Here is a 7,598-nt window from a genome sequence, read left to right on the forward strand (position 1 = left end):
GTGTCTATGCTTTCTTTTACTGTCTAATATTGAGTTTCAGTGAGTTTCCTTATTTACCCATCTTAATGAGGAGCAGTTTTCTTTCTTTTTAGGTCTGGTGCTGAGGAACTGCTGGAAAGTACACTCTTCTTCCAATCTGCTATCTTCCAAGCCCTAAGCAACGGAGTATTTTTGAAATTTATCTTTGTGCTTATGTACTGGTGGTTCATTTTTGTATTGCTGAGTAGCACTCCTTTGCTATGATTATCCCACAGTTCATTTAAACTTTCTCCTATTGATGGACATTTGGATTGTTTCTAATATCAGGCTATTATGAGCTGAGTTGCTATCAATATTCTTGTACATGTCTTTGGATAGGCACTTAAGCTTATTTTCCCAAATCTTAGATATGGAATTGCACCATAGAACATGTTTAAGTACAAGCTTTGATAAAATAAGAGTTCATCACATAGGAATTGTATCTGTCAATCCTACCAGTGATTTATAAAAGTGTGTTTTGTTCTATATCCTAAGCCATAAATCTCATTTAAAAATTACTACAATATGTTCCAGAGATGTATAACATTATCTCATTATGAATTTTGTTTTTTCCTGATTACTAATAATATCACAAAATTTTCATATGCCATTTGGAAATCTTTTTATATGAAGTACTGGTGTGAATTATTTTTTTTATTTTCTTAGAGTGTTTATTTTTCTTTTATTTGTAGAATTTGCTGTGTGCTCTTAGTATATGTTCTTTGATTCATAACTCTTATATGATGCCCCATGGCTTGTATTTTCACTTTCCTATGTGATATCCTTAGATGAAAGAAGTCTAACTTTAATAAATTGAAATTTACATATTTTTTCTTTTACAGTTAATAACTTTTCTGTCCTGGTATTAGGGATCTTTGCCTGCCTGAAGACCACAAAAGAGCCATATGTTTTATTCCTATAAACTGTACTTATTCCTATAAAACATATAGTTTTTGCTTTTGAATGTACATAAATTATTCATTAGGTTTTATGTGATATAAAACAGGTGTCAACGTTCATTTTCAATTTCAACATAGATATTCAATTGTTCTGAAACCATTTAAAACAATTTGATTTCCCTTTTGAATTTCTTTGCTATCTTTGCTAAAAATAAGTTGAGCAAAATATGTGGTATATTTTTTAATCCTTTATTATGTTTATTGATTTGTGTTAATAGCATCATGTAAAACACATTTAATTATTGTGGCTTTATAAACTATACCATCAGTTATTTCTCTTTCAGTATTGTTTTAGCTAAGTCCTTTGGACTTCCATATAAATTATAGAGTTACTTTGCCAATATTTACTAACAAAAAATCCCTCTGGGATTTTGACTGGGATTACATTAAATCCCTATATCAACTTATCTGTTAAGAATTAATGCTCTAACAATATCGAGTCTTCCAACCAATAAATATGAAATATTTCTTCATTCATTCATTTCTTCTATAATTTATTACAGCATTTCATTTGTAATTTAAAGCATCAGATTTTATATTTCTTAAATTAAACTTAAGCCATATAATTAATGTAGTACTTGACATTATTTGTAAATAACAATTTTTTTCAGTTTCCAAATGTTCCTTGCTATTATATAGAAATACAATTTATTTTTGTTGTACAGATCCTGAACCCAGTTATCTTAATGCATGTACTTATTATTTTATACACAAATACATATAGAGTTTCTGTGTGCAAAATTGTGTCACCAGTGTATGATGGCAATTATTATTTAATGTAATTATTGATAGAGATAAGTTTATGCTTATAATCTAGGTTTTTTTCAATTGTTTTGGCATTATTATAGTTATATTTGTCATGGGATTGCAAGTGCATCTTTATGACAATTTATCTTCAACTAATATTATACTACATAATATTTAAGAATCTTTTTAAAAAGTATTTTCAGTTTTAGATGAACACAATACCTTTATTTTATTTATTTATTTTTATGTGGTGCTGGGGATTGAACCCAGTGCCTTGCACATGGTAGGCAAGCACTCTACCACTGAGCTACAACCCCGACCTCCAATATATAAGAATCTTATAACAGTAAAATTTCATCTATGTTCATTCCCTATCCTCTTATTGTCTTCATTTTATTTCGACATGTTATAAACTCTACCATGCCAGGCTATATAAGTCTGGCTTTCAGGAGAACTCTGCCCTACAGATGTGATTCTTAATTAGTTAATAATATAATATTTTGGTATTCTGATATATAGAATTAAAATAACAAAACTCTACTTAATCTTTAGCAAAATATACAGAAAAAAGATTGGCAATGATAGCTATGTAGCTTGATATCCAGTTGATGACATCTCCATTTGTGAGAACATTATGGCATAAATATGAAATTTAAAATCCATACAAATTCAAAACTCAGGGTTTTGTAATTGCTTCAAGCTTCCATTTTTCCTTATGCAATTTTGGTATGACTAATTATGTTCATAAGTATTTTATTTTTTAAACTGCCACAGTGAATTTTTTCACTGAACTTTTTAATATCAATGCCTAATTAGTGAGCACACATCTGTCTGAAGAATATTCAAAATTAATTTTTAAAAATTTTCTTCCAGTTACTTTCAAGTGTTTCTGATATGCTTGCTTAATCTCCTATTGAATTTGTTATTTTGATTTTCTTGCTTTTGGTAAATTTTAATAATTTTGTAGTGTAAAGAAATAAAGGGAAGGTAATGATTGGGACAAAATTCAATGAATTAATACAGTAAAACACACACACAAAACGGTTAGATTTTACATATTAGGATATGAAGATTATTCTGTGTAGATAGTGTAATGATGACGACAATGATGTCCACCTGCTTTGTATAGTTCCACATTTCTCAAAGCATGTACCATGGACGGTCTTGACAATGAAAGTTTCCACAGTCCATTGTACGTATAGAATGAGACTCTGTATAAAGTTGGGGAACATCTTTGGGTCCTGGGAGTACTTATTTCAATTATTTCAAAATTTTGGAAGTCTCTGTTTGAGTGTTTTGTAGTTTATAAAATATTTATTTTTAATTTCTTCTGCTCTTGATCATCATTGTAAACTTAACTAAAAGTTTCCAGTAATATCCATGCTACTGTCTGAATGCTGTGCTGCTTTGAAATTTTCTCCACCAATATTAATTAATCCATCACCTTTAAATTCAGCCTCACTGAACATATTGGAACACAAACAAAATGTAGACAATTTCTTTGCCAGAATGTAATAAGAATGGCCTACACTCTGATTCTCAACTGAGTTCTTTTTCTCATTTGAAGCTTCATAAGCATGATTTTTATATGTCTGCATTTCTTTCAGCAGTCTGGTCTTCTAAGCTCCCATTAGAATTACCCATTAAGCTCTGCTTATACAGTCTAAAACTTCTCCACCCTGTATCTCCAAACTCTTCCAAGTTCCTCCCTTAGTCATAGCAATGACCCCGCTTCTTATCACCAGTTTCTGTGTTAGTCAGCTTTTCATTTCTGTGACCAACTTAGAGGAGGAAAAGTTCATTTTGGCTAATGGTTTCAGGGTTTTCAGTTTACGTTCTGATGACTATTGCTCTGGGCCCAAGGTGAGGAAAAACATCATGGTGGTAGGGCCTGGTGGAGGAAAACTACTTAGTTCATGGCAGCTAGGAAGGAAAGAGAGAGCGAGAGTGAGAGAGAGAGAGCGAGCGAGCGAGAGAGAGACCGCGAGAGCGAGCGAGCGAGAGAGAGAGAGAGAGAGAGAGAGAGAGAGATAGAGACGTCAAGGACAAAATATGTAATCCCCAAGGCATGCCCCAGTGACCCACTTTCTCCAATCATGCCCCACCTACCTACAGTTACCACTTAGTAGTCCACTCAAATTATTAATCCATCAAGTGTATTAATACACTGATTGGGTTCTGGCTCTCAAAATCTAATTACCTCACTTCTGCATTCACACAAGCACTTTTGGGGACCACCTCAAATCTAAACCATAATATCAATTTGCATATTGATAACATGCAATAGTTGGGAATTTGCTATTATCTACCACAATTCAGATGAATTAAAAAAAAAAAAAAACAGGCTCAAATTTGTGCAAATTGGTGGCAAAGTAAAAACAGTCTCTAGTCAGATGACAGCATGAACCAACTGGAAGAACAAAAGGAGTGATGGTGCTTCAGATAGTTCTAATTTATGAAATGTATGCCCATGGAAAAGAAATTTAAGTTTTACCTTCTTTATTTTCCTTAGGTAATTTCTTTGGCTGGGTTCTTGAAAAATCAACTCTGAGATGACAAATCTGTGCAAGTGATTTACTAAGGAAATGCTCACAAGAATAAGCAGTGAAGGTGAGGAGAAGGACTCAGAAGTAGAAACTAAACAAGGTTGTGATGATCCTCCCAAGGAGTTCTGGAGTATAAATCACACATCAGTTTGTCCTGACTCAAGCAAGGGAACTGGGTTGGGCACTTTGCTCCAGTCTTTGACTCTGAGAACCATCACAGAGGACAAAATTTGAACATCTCCATCCCTCTGTTCCTGCAAGCAAAGTAGCTTCAGTAACCCTTGGGCAGGCCTCCAAAGAAAACCCACAATTTTGTGAGTTTCGTCTCCAGAGGCTCAACCAGTTTCTCAAAAAAATACCAAAAAACAAACAAACAAACAAACAAACAAAAAAAAAACAATAATTTGAGCTTCTGATAGGAGAAAGGGGGCAGGGGTAGGCAGATATTTTGAAATACACCAGAGCATTTTCTTCATAACAAGAACTTCCCTCCAGAGAAATTATTTAAACAGAACCTAACCTGTTAGGTTTTTACCAGAGCCTAACTGATCGCTGGAAAGGAAAATATTCAACTCTAGTCCACTCTAGCCTTCCAAATGGATAAAGGGAAATACCCAATTTTAGTTTACTCTACCCATTTTGTCCCACTGAAGGGCAGTGGAGAAGGAAGACTGAGAAACACTTGTGAAGCTCACTATGTGGAGGTAAAAACTCATTAAAGACTGAGATGTACACAGAGAACCCATCAATGGTTTCTCTCCCCTTATACCTTGTTACCACATTATCAAAGACTAGTATACCATGTCCAAGAAAAACTTACAAGATATACTGAAAGGCAAAAAGTACAGTTTAAATCTCAGAACCAAACTCACATATAACAGAGTATTGTGCCACAAGACTGGGAATTTTAAAACCATTATTGCTATGGTAAGTGATAGGTAACAGACAGATATGAGCAGTCGGAATATGAGACTAAGGGAATAAACCTATAAAATGGGCTCACTGTGCTGAAACCCAAATACTTTTTCTTTTCTTTCTTTCTTTTTTACCTCCAGTCTTGACTGACTTAAGTCGGCAGGATCCGTTACATTCCTCAGCAAATAATATGTTATTCGCAGGTGAAATGCAGGCCCAAAATGCCATTAAAAAGAATACAAGTTACCCTGAAAGAAAGTGCTGGCTTTTGTGACCCTTATACAGCCCAGATCCCAGTACTCAGGGAGATAAGGAATTCACCCTATTTGTATAATCTATAATAACAGATTCCAGTTAAAACTGATTAGCATGAATCAAAGTGGCCTAGAATCATCATGCACATGATGATTCATGGGGACTTAAAAGTTTGATGTCATCCTATTGTCAGTCAAAAGTCAAAAGATGCATCTGGGTGGAACTCTCTGGAAACCTCCCTGGGACCACCTATAAAATTGGAGAGCAGAAGAGGAATATCACCCTTCTCTTCTCTGAGAGGACTCATTCTCTCCCTTGAGAATGTCCTCTTTCCCTTTTCCTATCCCTTTAATAAACTCATGCCTAATACTGAGTGGCATGTCTGAAATCCTTCTGGTGGGATCACAAGAATCAGTGTGAAGGGGGGCTTCTATTGTTACCTTGATTCCAGGCAGATTGGTGCCCTGTAACACTAAGAACTCTAATGGACAGTGTAGACACTATGAAAGAACAGATAGGTAATGTAAGCAGAGAGACAGAAATTTTAAAGAGAAATCAAATATAAATCTAGAGATCAAAAACACTATGGCAGAAACAAAGGGTGCCTTTGAGAGACTTATTAGAAGCCTGGACACAACTGAGGAGGGACTCCATGGGCTTAAGGATATCTCAAAATAAATCTTGAAAACTGAAAAAAAAAACACTGGAAAAAAAAAAAACAGTACAACTGTGGAACAACAATGGAAGCATGACACATATGCAGTAAGATCACCACAGAGAAAGAGAAAAAATCAGAAGACATATTTGAGGAAATAATGACTAAAAATTTCCCCAAATTAATATAAGATACCAAATCACAGGTCAAAAAATCTTGGAGAATGCCAAACAGAATAAACATTTTTTTAAAAAGCTACACATAGACATATTATTTTCAAAATACAGAAATATCAAAAAAAAATCTTGAGAAGAGTCAGAGGGAAATAAGATCTATCTATAGAGAAGCAAAGATAAGAACGACATCCTACTTCTTAGTAACTATGGAGGCAAGAGGAGAGTGGAAAAAAATATTAGATCTGAGAGAAACAAAAAACCTCCAACTTAGAATTCTATACTCTCCATAATTATCTTTCAAAAGTGAAATAGAAATAGTCTTTGTTACATAAATAAAAATTAAAGACATTTATTTCCAGTAATTGTGCCTAAGAAGGAATGTTAAAAGAAATTCTTTAGAGAGAACAAAAACAATTCAATTTAAAAACTGGATTAAAGACTTTAACAAAAATCACACCCCAGAAAGATATATATGTACCAAGTAAGCATATGAAAAGGCACTTCGAATCATATGTCGTCAAAGGTAAATTAAACCAACAATGAAACACAAGTGCACATGTATTAAAGGGTTCAAAATCTTTAAAAAACTGGCAAATGATAACTAGGATGTAGAGTAATATGAGCCCTTGTTCATTATAGTAGAGATGAAAAAGGAGAGAGCCACTTTGGAAAATAGCTTGGCACATTCTTACAAAATAAAACATACTGTTATTGTACGATCCAACAATTATACATCTTAGTATTTATTCAAAGGACCTGAAAACTTATGTCTACATATATGGATACAGACGGTCATAACAGCTTAATTCAGAATTTTCAAACCTTAGAAGCAACCCAGATGTCCTCAGTAGGTGCATAGATAAATAAACTGTGGTACATCCAGACAATGGAATATTATTCAGCAAAAGCAATGAGCTATCTAGCCAAAAAGACATGGAGAAAACTTAAATAAACATTGCTAAGTAAAAGAAGCCAATTTGAAAAGGCTAGATGATATGTGATTCCACTACATGATACTCTATAAAAGGCAAAACTATACATACAATTAAAAATACTGTTGCTAAGGGCTAAAGAATGGAGGGATTAATAGATGAATCGTAGAGGATTTCAGGGCAGTGAAACTACTCTTTATGATGCTATAATCCTGGGTATAGGTCATTTTGTATTTGTCTAAACCCCTGTGTAAACTACAGACTTTGGGTGATGATGACATGTCAGATTAAGTTCATCAATTATAAGAAATCCACTGCTCTGATGAGGTTTCGATAATGGGAGAGGATATTCGTGTGTGGGTGCATGGGATATGAAGTAAAACTGTACCTTCTAC

The sequence above is a fragment of the Sciurus vulgaris genome, assembly GCF_902686455.1.
Source record: "Sciurus vulgaris genome assembly, chromosome: 6".
Taxonomy (NCBI): Eukaryota; Metazoa; Chordata; class Mammalia; order Rodentia; family Sciuridae; genus Sciurus; species Sciurus vulgaris.